Source organism: Lactuca serriola, chromosome 7 (assembly GCF_051521515.1).
Source record: "Lactuca serriola cultivar US96UC23 chromosome 7, Lser_US96UC23_V15, whole genome shotgun sequence".
In the NCBI taxonomy this organism is placed as follows: domain Eukaryota; kingdom Viridiplantae; phylum Streptophyta; class Magnoliopsida; order Asterales; family Asteraceae; genus Lactuca; species Lactuca serriola.
In genome coordinates this window covers 25,484,286-25,497,482 of record NC_136414.1, presented here as the reverse complement: position 1 = coordinate 25,497,482, position 13,197 = coordinate 25,484,286, and positions in this window count along the sequence as shown.

The window sequence follows — 13,197 nt, the reverse complement described above, 5'->3', positions numbered from 1 at the left end:
ATCTCTTGGAATTTACGTAAAGTTTGCCACTTTACGTGATGGATGAGTTGTATAAGGCTAGATCTAGGTTTTGGATCATTTGCATGGCCTGGAATGCTTCTGAAAGGATTCAGATCGGTGGTACTCGGCGAGTCACATGGGTGAACATCTGCGAGTTGCTTGAAGATGAGCTGGGGCTCGACGAGTTGGAAGAACAACTCGGCGAGTCGGATGAAGATAGCCTTGAACTCGGCGAGGTGTATGAACAACTCGGCGAGTAGGTTGATGATAGCTTTAGACTCGGCGAGTCTGTTCTTGGACTCGACGAGTCTTGTCGAAGAGTTCCGATATTCTCTGGTCGAGTCGAGAATCAGTGAGTCAAGGGATGACTCGGTGAGTTGTGTGCGAGTGGACTCTGAGTTGTTGGACTCGGCGAGTCTCGGGGTGACTCGGCGAGTTAGGTCGCGGATGGGGTGAAGTCTGAGTATGGGAACTCGGCGAGTCAAAGGGTTGACTCGGCGAGTAGGGTCAGTCAGGAGTTGACTTTGACCTTGTCTTTGTCCAAGGGTTGACCAATGGTGTCCAGGGGCATTTTGGTAATTATTGTTTGTTGTTTTGAGTTCAGCGCATTGGTGGTTGACCAGTGGTGGAGATCGTATCAGTGATCGGAGTAGCTTGGATTATCTATTCAGTCGGCAGCTTCGAGGTGAGTTATCCTCACTATATCAACGGGGTCTAAGGCACCAAGGCCGGCCCTTATCGGATTGAGATCCGGGTAGTTGTTATTATGTTACTGCTTTGTCATGTTGCATCCTGTGAGTTAGGATGGTATATGCTAGAGACCTGATTGAGATCGGTATCCAGAGAGATAGGGAGATGCTATGTTGGTGATCTGTTAGGTCGGTATCCTGGTTAGGATAGTGGCATGTTATGTGATCTGTTAGAGCTGCTTGAGGTCTGTGATTTGCTTTATGAATATATGTATGTATGTGCACATGGATGTTTGGACTGGAGTTGGGTTGAGGCGGGTCCTGCTGTGTGCAGTAGGCCAAGATACCCAGGGCGGACCGGTTGCCCCGTAGGCCCAGCGAGCGGTCCGGATAGGCTGTAGGTCCCGTTAGGGGCGGACCAGACGTGCCGAAGGCTCGGAGAGTGGACCAGACAGACTGAAGGCCCGGTATGGGCGGACCAATCACACTGCAGAGTCGATGTATGCGGATAGACTCGGAGAGTGGACCAGACAGACTGAAGGCCCGGTGCGGGCGGACCAGTCATACTGTAGACTCAGAGATTGGACCAGCGAGATTGAAGGCCCGGGAACGGGCGGACCAATCACACTGCAGAATCGATGTATGCGGATAGACTCAGAGGGTGGACCAGGTGGACTGTTGGCCGGTGCAGCGGAACAGTCACACAGTAGACCCGGAGAGCATGGTTGTTCTATGATCGGATATGTTATGGCATGTTATGAGTGTATGGTATTTGTGGTTGGTATTTTGGGGGTATCTCACTAAGCTTTCGGGCTTACAGTTGTGGTTTCATGTTTTCAGGTTGTTCAGGAGATCGTGGCAAGGCGAAGGCGTAATCGTACCGCTCCTCATGATTTTGTGGTGTTATGATTCTGGGAATATGATAAATGCTTTGTATTGAAAACCTTTTTGTAAAGAATTATTGGAATCGAGATGTTTTTGAAAAATTTAAAATTGGTTGTATTTTTCGGTTGTTACATTCTACCTACCTCATGAATACAATTACATGTCACCGACACTAGATAATTCTTCAACCACTAGGTCCATCTCTACAATGGTTGGAATCAAACAAGAATTGTGCAATAGGGTTGAACCTAACCTTCTAAAATTATTTAGTCCCCATAATCATGTAACTTAACGTATTCGATTAATAGCTAGCTAACATCATTGGGGTCTCTAACAACACAAAGCAAGCAACATTCAAGCATCTAGTAGTCCAAACCAATGCATCACCTAAACAAACCATTCTATCCAATATCCGATACCCATACTAGCATGTAGTTCTACAGGCTCAATCAATAGTAATATAAAGGCATCTCTCCTAGCATCCTATCATGCAATCCTAAGCAGATCTTTAGCCCTAATATAGCATGCAATTCTCATATACTCATATCATAATAAAAGTATAACACATGTATGGGTATTTTGGGAAATACTTACTTGAGCTCAGCCGATTTCACACATCACACCCCTTTTCTTTTTAAAAATATTTATAGAAAAGTTATTTTCTTTCAAAAATTTTACAAATTACTCAGCTTGAGTTCAGACACACCCGAGAGTGTATCCGAATTTGTGACAACCCAAAAATTTCTTTTCTATACAAACCATTCACTTCAACAGAAGTCAAAACTGTGTCTGCTAACTTTCAAGCTTTTTGGAATAAGTTTGAGTGTTTTAAAGTTAGTGCTTCAGAAGATATCAGGAAAAAGGATACCCTAGGGTTTATTATGTAGCAATAAGTGCCCAAAACTTCAAGAGTTTGGAGTTTATGGTCCAAGATGGTATTGGGACCGTAAACCCTCAAGACTATATAAGTGGGATTTAGCCATTTTAGTTCATTTCTTCCATTTCAACTAGAGAAAACCCTATTTCTCTCCTAAGTATCTTCAACCGTTCATCCCAAATTGTAAGTACTTCAACACTAGAGTGTATTAAAGTGTATTACATGCCTAGATAACATGGAAATCATCTAAAAATCCCAAGGAAAAGGTGTTCACGGCCCAAGATCCTCTTGGATCGTGAACACTAAAAATGAGGCCAAAGTGTGCCCTATGTCCCTATAGACCTTGGAACCAAACATAGAAACTACCCTTGTCATGTTTAGACCTTAGGAGCATCAAGAAAACACCCAAAGATCACAAAGAACAAGGTGTTTACAGCCCAAGAATCTTCTTGGACCGTAAACCCTAAAAAGGGTGCTAAAGTGTCCCTATTCTCTTACCAACCCTTGGAAACAAACCTAGAACTTTCCCTTGATGTGTTTAGCACCTAAAAGTCACCAAAATACCCCATGTATATGTGTTTACGGTTTAGGAAACCTCCCAAAACCTTAAACACCTCAAATGCATGTTTTGATGCCCCAAACTCTTTCCTTAAGCCTAGAAACTAACCTAGACCTTTACCTTGAAGTGTTTAAGACTTGAGAACATCATTTGACCATAAACCATTTGGGTTTACGACTGTAAACCCAAAGACAAATGTTCCAAAAACCGTAAACCCCATAAAGGGGTGATATTTTGCTCTAATCACTTCCTAAGTCTAAGACTTGAAGTTAGGATGCTTCAAAATGACTTCTAGGACTTCAAATCACAAAATTGTCAAAGTACCATGAGTTTATGGTCGTAAACTCATGGGTTTACAACCGTAAACTCAAGTGGAATTGGTTACAAAACCGTAAACACCCTTAGATGCCATTTCACTTCCCTTTGTTGAATCACATGTGATTCCAACACTTAACCAAGGTGTTTCCTACTCCCAGAAGGTGTTTCCTTTCATATAGTTGTTTATAAACACTATATTCATGTCAATATGTGTCCTTATATGCCATTTATGACTTTTTGTGTCTCGGGACTTCATTCATGGAACTTCTCATTCGTACGCGCATACCCGTTTGAATCACCCACATCAGGTGAGTTCATACCCCGTAAATAATCTTTTAACTATTTTAATTGTTTAAGGGGGAATACAAGTTGAACACAATGATAATTGTGTAAATGTTTTTTATAAACATCTTTCAAAATGGTACTTATGTTATTTATAAGTTGTCAAAACATTTCCAAACTCTTTTAAAGGTTATGTTACTTTATAGTTATACAAAACTCCGTTTTTAAAGTACAAGCATAACTTAGTAGAGAAATGAGTCTTTTCAGTAACAGTCCAAGTAGAGCATTAGTAAACTATTATAGATATAGTTTAGGAGAATGTTATTCATTACTTCTAGTGCGATGAAGCACACAAAGAGTCAGTCCAGTTCATGAGTATATACTAACGCAATACGTTTACATAGATACACTTACATAGATACGATATCAATATACGAAAACAAAACAGAACATAGTAAGGTGCTATAGCATGGAATGTTTTCAGGATCTAACTATACCAATGAATCACAATGCATTGTGATAGTTATATTGGGTATACATGATCATAGTAATGTGGATGTTTGCGGCTTGCACTCATGCAGGGGTCGCGTGTAGTTCCTAGAATCTCTTCACAAGGGAGCGTTTAACATAGGATCTAGCCATCACATTATGCCTTAACCCTCAATTAAGGCAAAATAGTACTTAAAGTAGTCACTTATTACAAATACTACAATACTTACACTGTCAATACGACAATTACAGAAGGATATAAAATTCCAGTGTCAATATTATTAATACCTTTACCATGTGTCATATACACATAACTGATGAGGTAGGTTAGACTTAATAGTCGTACAGTCGGGTCTTGGTAGAAGGCTACTTTCAAAACAGTCGCGTCTTGGTAGAAGGCTACTTTTAAAATAGTCGAGTCTTGGTAGAAGGCCACTTTTAAAAGTTAGGACCATAATGCTAATCTTATGATTCCTTAATGTATACACTATAGGATACATATATACTAATAGATTCCGACAGCTCATAGGATGTGTGCTCTTCGCTTCATTTCCTGTTCTCGTTGGATTGTGGGCTTGGAACGAGTTCACCCAATCTATTATCTACCCGAATCTATATATATTTATGCTTAGTATACATTAAGTCATCATAAGGGTACCAGGTATGGATCAGGTTATAGGACACAGAGTCAACGCACACCCTTTGTAGTACAAAACATACTTTTCAAAGTCAGTACTTTTGGTATACAAAACTAGAAATTTCCCAGATAAGGGCTTAATCCATTTTTATTAAGCCAGTATACACTTAAAGACTTTAGGTGAATAAATCTATAACACCTTAGTTTATACACCATGTTTATATATAAAACTAATACCCAATAGATAGTTAAATGTCTGTTTTCCACCTTACTTCCTGTCCTCGTTGGGTTGTGGACTTAGGGCAGACTCACCCAATTAACTTTCTACCCGATATCAGATTATATATAGCAGTATAAACAAAGCTATTATAAAAGTAGTCACTGTGGTCAATATTTTACTATAAGAAATATAGGTTTTCTTAAAAGAACTTTTCATTAAATATAAAGGAACCATTACAAATAACTCCATGAGTAACAAGTGAATACACCAAGGTTTATATGACAACAATCTAACAACCAATTGAATGTGTGCTATCCGCCTTACTTTCTGTTCCCCGTTGGGTTGTGAGCTTAGGGCAGATGCGCACAATCGATTGTTTGTTTACTCTGAGTATATATGGCTTGTACTCACTTAGTACCCATAGAAGGGCTTGTAGTGTCATTTTACTTAAATTTCATTCAAGTAGGAAATATAGGATTTTCTAGAGGAACAGGCGAACCTTTCAAAACAGAACTTACAGCTTACATCACTTTTACATATACATTTTCCACAATGCTTTACAGCTTACTCACATCACTTAAATCTTATGAACTCACCAGCTTAATTGCTGATAAACTCTTTCAAATAACTTGTATTCTCAGGAGACTATTAGACAGGTGCTCGTGCTGGGGATTCAGAAGATGGAGCATTATAGCTTCAAGTTTTGTTTTGTTATTTGTTTATGACTTCTATGTTTTGTGAACACACACATAGTAAACACTTTCTTTCTAAATGAAATGGTTGTTCATTACTTGCTTACCATATACATATCTCGTGATACTAAACATGACACCCTCCACCCCCGAACGTTTCCGCCGTTCCGGTTTTGGGGTGTGACAGAATTCATCAAACCAAGGCTCTGATATCAACTTGTAACGTCCTAAAAGTTATAAGTGAGATTTTTTCTTTCAGTTAGTCAAACAACCATTCATTCATTAAGAAAATCCCATTTGAGTATAAAACATGTCATGTAATCATCTGAGTACAAAAAAAAATCATAGAATGCGAAACACTGGTGGATACGGTGCAATCATGTCGGGCCCTTCCCTTTTGAATTAGAAGTACCTGAAACCATAAACATGAAACTGTAAGTACAAAGCTTAGTATTTTTCCCAAAATACCTCGTACTAAACATTCATAACAACTCTAAGCTAATACGGGTCTATTTCACCCACGAGTCTATTTAAACCGGAATATGTCTATTTCACCCCCAAGTGTATTTCAACTCCTTCGGTATCTTTCAACCAGTAAGGGTCTATTTCACCCCCGAGTCTATTTCAAATCCTTCGGTATCTTTCAACCGGTACAGGTCTATTTCACCCCTAGATCTAAGCTTAAAACCATATCAACAAGACTTACAAAGACAAAAAGCACATACATGCATATCAGTAAGTGTCACAAAGACAACTATCATCCTACAAACATAATCCAGTAGGTTGGCATTAGTGCCTTCCACCCACGAGTACAGTGAAGAGACTCGCCTATCAGTCGATACTCGGCTGCTATCGCTCTCACTGCCGAAATACAATTGCTATACCCCACCCAGACATTCATACAAGGTACACCCTTAATCCAACTTCCAAAAGCTAAGAGTTGGCCAAAATTCAACTTAGGCCAAAAATTCAACGGTTAAATACAAATTCAATTTTACTTGACTTCCATGTCGTGGCCATCCTTGCCTATGTCGTGGCCCACAGGTTTAAACCCGATCTGGATCCAAGTCAAAGAAGTCAAATTGCCATCTACAACCCTCCACGTCATTGCCTTCCTTGGTCACGTCGTGGGCATAAAACAACGAAACAGTCGACTAGTCTTTGGTCGTCACGTCGTGGCGCCTTAGTGCCATGCAGTGTGGACCAGTCTGCATGGCTTATTCGAGTTAAGTTGATTTTAACTCATTTTCAAGGGTTTAAAGGCCCCGATTTACTCCTTACCGACATTTTGATGGATAAAGTTTCCAACTTTATCCATTAAGACAAGATCTCTAAACCTAGGTTATAAAGGTCAGCAAGAAGTACAACTCAACCTTTAAGTCCTTAATCACAAAGACACAAACTCAAACTTTCCGGAAGGTTTTTCCTTCACCCCAAGAGTCATAAAGTTGGTTGCTTTATGGGCATCCATGTCAAATGCATGTCTCCTCTAGTTTAGGTCAACAAGAGTGATAAAGAGGCTTCAAACTCATGCATAGAATAACATACACAATAAAACATCAGATTTACAACACATGATCTTAAAGAGACCTCTAGGATCCATAAATTTGCCAACTTTATGGAATCCTTCCCTTCCAACTAGGTCACAAAAGAAAAAAATGGGACAAAACCTTAGATCTACTATCATAGAAGCATAAAGCAAGGAGCTTGGACACTTACAAAGGTTCATAGATGCCCAAAAGAGATCTTCACTCCAGTCAAGAAGCACCACAATCCTTTCCAATGTCTCGTCTTCCTTCAAAAGCAACCAAAATCACCAAAATGGACTCACAACTCATAAGGATGAATTAGGGTTAGGGTTTCTGAAGCTTGAGGTTAGTGGAGGCCGAGGATGAATAAACCCTAGCCTCCTCATTCTCTTAAATAGGGTGCAAAGCCTGGAAATTATGTTTTTATTAAAAATCAGTTGGCATGCCATGACACATATGGCCACGCCGTGGCGGGTCCTTTAATCCCACGATCCTTAAAATGTTGCCAAACCGTGGTGAGGATCCACCACGTCGTGACCACCCAAAATTAAGATTTAAAATATATAGATTAGCTCATACCTGAAACGGGTGTTACACATCTGCAAAAAAAGATGCATACTTAACATCTGCATTCTTGCGGATAAGACCGTTTGGTTTTTAAAGTCTGTAGGCTATATAAAAAGAAGTTAAAAAAAACTAATTTTTTAAACTTAAAAGATGTTTTCAATAATTTTAGTTTGTGGAAATTTAATTAAGAAATGAAATTTGAAGTTTTTTGTTTTTTAATTATTGAAGTATGTTTTTTCAAAGTTTAATGTGTATATGCATGACAACCTACATTCATTTCTTTTATTGATTGAATATTTTATAGAAACATACTTTCACTTTTTTCTTATAATTTTCCTATAAATGTAAGTAAAAGCAATATACTTCTAGAATCACAATAACATACTTTATTTTTAATCTATAATGCGTGTTTGTGAATAAAACACGCTTTCATATCTAAAATATAATTAGTATATAAGTTTACAATAAGAGTTCAAAAGATTTAAACATGATTTCATCATTGAAGTAGAAACTCGAAAACAAGTAAAATTTCTACAAGAAGTAATCATCTCAATTATCACATTCTAAACTAAAACACCTCCATTCCTCAAATATCCATAAGAGTAATCTCTTGCTCCACTGCAGGCCCTCACTAGTCCGAAGCGACACCTCTACAACAAATACATAACTAAATCATTATAAAATTTACAATATTTTTATATAATGACCATACTTAACATTGTATTGTAAATTAATCAAATGCTTTTGATTCACTGTTTGAAGTATTTAGCCTAAATTACACATCAACCTATTCCTCATTTGCGGAATCACCTACTTGTTAAAAACCGTTGGATTTTTTTCATTTAAATGAATCATATCTAACTTAATTCACATGCTTTATGTATTAAAAGAGTTGAATACAACCCAAATGCTCAATTTGATTGGCAAAACTTATGGTTGTCATGTTAATATGTAACCTTATTGAAAAATCTAGTAACAAATAATGAATCAAATATCATGTTTTTCCAGAGACAAATTTGAAAGACAAAGTTGATGAAATCAGTTATTTCAGAAATTAAACTAGTGAGTCACTGATTCTAGAAAAAATTAAACTAGTGGTCGCCGATTTCAGAAATTAAACATTGGCAGTGAATTTGATTTCAAAAATTAAACCTAAAAGAGAACCAATTTCAGAGAAAATATTTCATACTTGTGAAGAATAAGATGAATCTGACCGGCGATGGTTGTTGTATTGGGGGAGACGCCGCTGATGGTTGTTGACATCGGGGGAGACACATGTCACGACGACATATGGAAGTTCTTATGCAAGCGATGACAGTAGAGGGAGGTGACGCTGACAGCTGTGAAGAAGAATGTGCAAGAGACGAAGTCGACGAAGGAGGAGAAGAAAGACATGAGTTATGTGGGAGTTGATGGTGGGGATGATGCGTGTGAAGGAAAGCGTGTTTTTTTGTTTTTTAATTTCATTGTGCAGAGGTCGCACAGATACAAGCCCAAGTCTGCTCGGTGAAGAGGATGTGCATACCTTTTTAGCTATGCGGTCTCCTAAAACACAAACACTCCAAGCCTTAAAGTCCACGCACAGTCTGCATGGCACAAAAAAAGAGGTCAAGAAGATCTGTATGGAAAAAAAACAACACCTAAGAGTTTTTTAGGCGACTTTCTATTATGACATAGGCGTTTATGTTATTATATAAGGATTCAACTAGGGGATTAATTTTTTTTTTATAGTGAGATCGGTTTAGTCGATTTAGTTGAATTATAAATAAGATGTTAGTGTTAGTGAGTAGGCATCTTTTTGACAATAGTATTAGGGTTGTTTAGTAAGCCTCTTAATAGTTTTATTAAGAGGCAACCTTTGAATTGTTAAGCATTCACAGTGTTTCACTATGTTAAAAATTACCTCTAAACCGTTAATAGCACCATGTAATCACTCAACGCCTATGAACCCTTCATTTTTCTAAAAGCCCCTTTTTGCCCTAACCTAAAAAACATGCTTGCATCTTTTCTTTTTGGAACATCTACGACATTCTCCCCTCTGACTCGCACCCTCCCACCACTGTTGCCGTCATCGTACTTCCTGGTAGGCACCGTCCTGGTCTTACTCCTTCCTTGCAATCATTGGCACCACCAACAACCTTAGATGGTAGTGGAAGAAGCATCGGTGATGGGGTCGAAGTAGTTAGAATGCAAATTCTGGTGGTGTATGTTTTTGAAAAGGTAAACTGTCTTCAGTCTTTTTCCATGTCTACAGAATAAAATATAGACCAAATTCTTTTTCCAAGTCTTTTAGTCTTCATAAAAAATGTTTTTTTTTAATTCTTCATTAAAGAAATACCGATGGTATTGGTGGTGGCGGCATCGGTGGGCTGCTGCGGTGGGCGATGGTGGTGGTGGTATGTAACGCCTGTATTTCCGGGCTTGCCATTTTTAGCAATGTAATAGTCTAGGTTAACCTTTGTAACCCGTTTTGAAATTATAGAAGTGTATTATTTGAGTATTATGTGTTTTGTGCTTAATTTGCTTAATTATGTGGTTTGTTTAATTAAAAATAAAAATAAGCGTCAAAATTCAAGTGTAAGATAAACTTGATATCTTTAAATAATGTTGTAGTGGTCGAAACAATGATTCCGGAGATATAAGGAATGCCGAAATCCGAGTTATAACGAAGAAGTTATGACATGTCAAAGTTTCGCGACAGAACCGGCACGACCCAGCGCGACGTAAATAGTGAATTTAAGGTAGATAGATAACTATCCTTAGTGATCTAAATGAGAATTGAAGATCTCATCGATAGTAGTGCAACGACAGAAAGACGGACGGAATCGGAGTTCAGATGAAGGAGTTATGAATTTCGAACGGAGTTTTCCTGTCCCGGCCTACTAAAGATAATATATAAGTAATATACTTATAATATATCAAAAAGTAAAGTCAAAACTAGCCAATGGAGTCTAAACGAGAGTTGTAGAGCATAATCTCACCTTCGCGGTGATATAAAGAACATCGAAAACGGAGTTCGTATGCGAAAGTTATGAATTTCTGAAGTTCGGGGCGCGAAACCCCAAAACTGTCAGAGACCACGACGTGGCAAGCAGTGCCACGACGTGGCAAGTGTCCTGACACCTCCGTGAGGCCCCCAGATGCAACTTGGGATGACGCATGCAGTGAAGACCAAGCCCACGACATGGAAAAAGGTTGCCACGACGTGGCAAGGGCCAAATTTGCCTATAAATAGATTTGAAGGGCCAGCCGTTTAGGGTTGCTATTTTCTCTCTTCTCTCTCCCGTTTTACATCGTTTTGCGTGCCAGAAGTACCCCGAAGCCCCGGTAATATCCTCGAGACCCGAAGCAAGTCCCGAGATCCCGAAGATCCCGAGAAGTGCGGTTCCCGAGCCGAAGCTCTGCCCGCGAGAAGTTCGATTTTTGTGGAGATCTTCCAGATTTGCTGAGGATTACTACTTCTGCAAGTCGTAGTGTTGTCCGATCATCTTCTGATCAAGTGAGTGTATACTACCTTTCATAAACACGATAATAATACAAGTATGGTTTGAGTGTATTAAGTAAATTGTGGTTTATATGTGTGAGTGTGTAGTTACTTTCTTCTAACGCATAATTATGAAGTATTTTATACGAAATACGTGTTATGTGTATAATTTTGTTGTTATGTGCGTGAATCTATATTCACTCTCTTCAATCTCATAGATCTGATTTGTTTTCTATGAAATACGTGTTATGTGGGTGTGCCTCATCTGTTATGTGGAATATATATTGAATGAAAATGCTATACAGGTTTTAAACTATGTATAAAAATATATATTTTTATCTACTAATATGTTGGGTAGATCATGGCTAGATAGTTGGTGTGTAATAAACAGATGAGAGGCCTCGATGTTGTTGTTGTTGATCTAGTTATTCAGCGGAGTATGGATAACGACCACAGACTCCTTCTAGACAGTCTTTGTCACACCCCAAAACCGGAACGGCGGAAACGTTCTAGGGTGGGTGACGTCATGTCAAGTATCACAATACATGCATTATAGTAATCAAAGTACAACAAAACATTGCATTATTAGTAATAATTTTACATGGTTACATTGCAACAATTTAAAGTAATACAAGTAGATCTAATAAGAACAACATGGTACTAAGCTATCTTCATCAGCAACTCCAGAGATGTACCTGTCTAATTGCTGACCTGAGATCACAAGTTATTTGAAAAGCGAGTATCAGCATTTTTACAAATGCTGGTGAGTTCATAAGTATTAGGTGACGTTTCAATCAAATAACTTTAATAAGTAGTAGTTTAAGTGTTTTCTGTGTATTAGAGTTCTCTCCAGAAAATCCTATATTTTCTTTAATAAAAGCAGTCTTCTACCAAGACTGGTCAGCGTTATGTGGTAAAAAGTAGTTTTCCCTAAATTGCTATCATTATCAAAATACTGAATTTGATTATTGAGGAAAGAAAACGACATCAGGGAATAACATATGCCTCAGCAGTGAGGACTGCTGACTAAGGTAGGGAATCATAGACTACAGGAGAATATCGAACTAACGACTCGCCTGGTTCAGTCTAACAAGTGGAGACTCAGACCCCAGAAGGTACCAAATGAAAGATACATCTTGTAAGGTCAGAAACAGTGAAAGACAGACCCCAGGCAGTATCAAATGAAAGATACATCTTGTAAGGTCAAAACAATGAAAGACAGACCCCAGACAGTATCAAATGAAAGATACATCTTGTAAGGTCAGAAACAGTGAATGACAGACCCCAGATAGTATCAAATGAAAGATACATCTTGTAAGGTCAAAACAGTGAAAGACAGACCCCAGACAATATCAAATGAAAGATACATCTTATAAGGTCAAAACAGTGAAAGACAGACCCCAGACAGTATCAAATGAAAGATACATCTTGTAAGGTCAGAAACAGTGTGACTCTGAAAATGAGTTACCGGCATACAGTGTAGATTGCCGGTGAAATACCGTTACCTTAAAGCCAAAGAATTATAAGGTAACTCGGGATACTCGTAACCATACTGACTAGAGTTCCAAACGCCCTACAAGCGTCTATAAGATGTGACATTTGTCACCCGTTGGCTTGGTAGGCCGGGACTGTAGCTAGCAGTCTGGGTGCGGGGTTGTCAATCCCGTATAGATCTATACACACAATGTCCGCTCTCCTTACAGGAGACTCTGGTTACCAACTAGACGACAGAGAAGGCCGTGTCCTGAAGATGCATCCCAAATAGTGGGTAGAGACTCCCAAACAGTGAGTAGTGTGTAAGTGTTGAACTAGAGGTAGAGACTTCCCAATAATGGGTTTCTAATGTAAGTATAGACTAGAGGTAGAGACTCTTAACTGAACTGACTAGAGAATTCCTATATGTCCGTACTCATATACATAATATATAACTAATGAGTCAAACAACCTTCGGACGGCCATCCGATCCCAC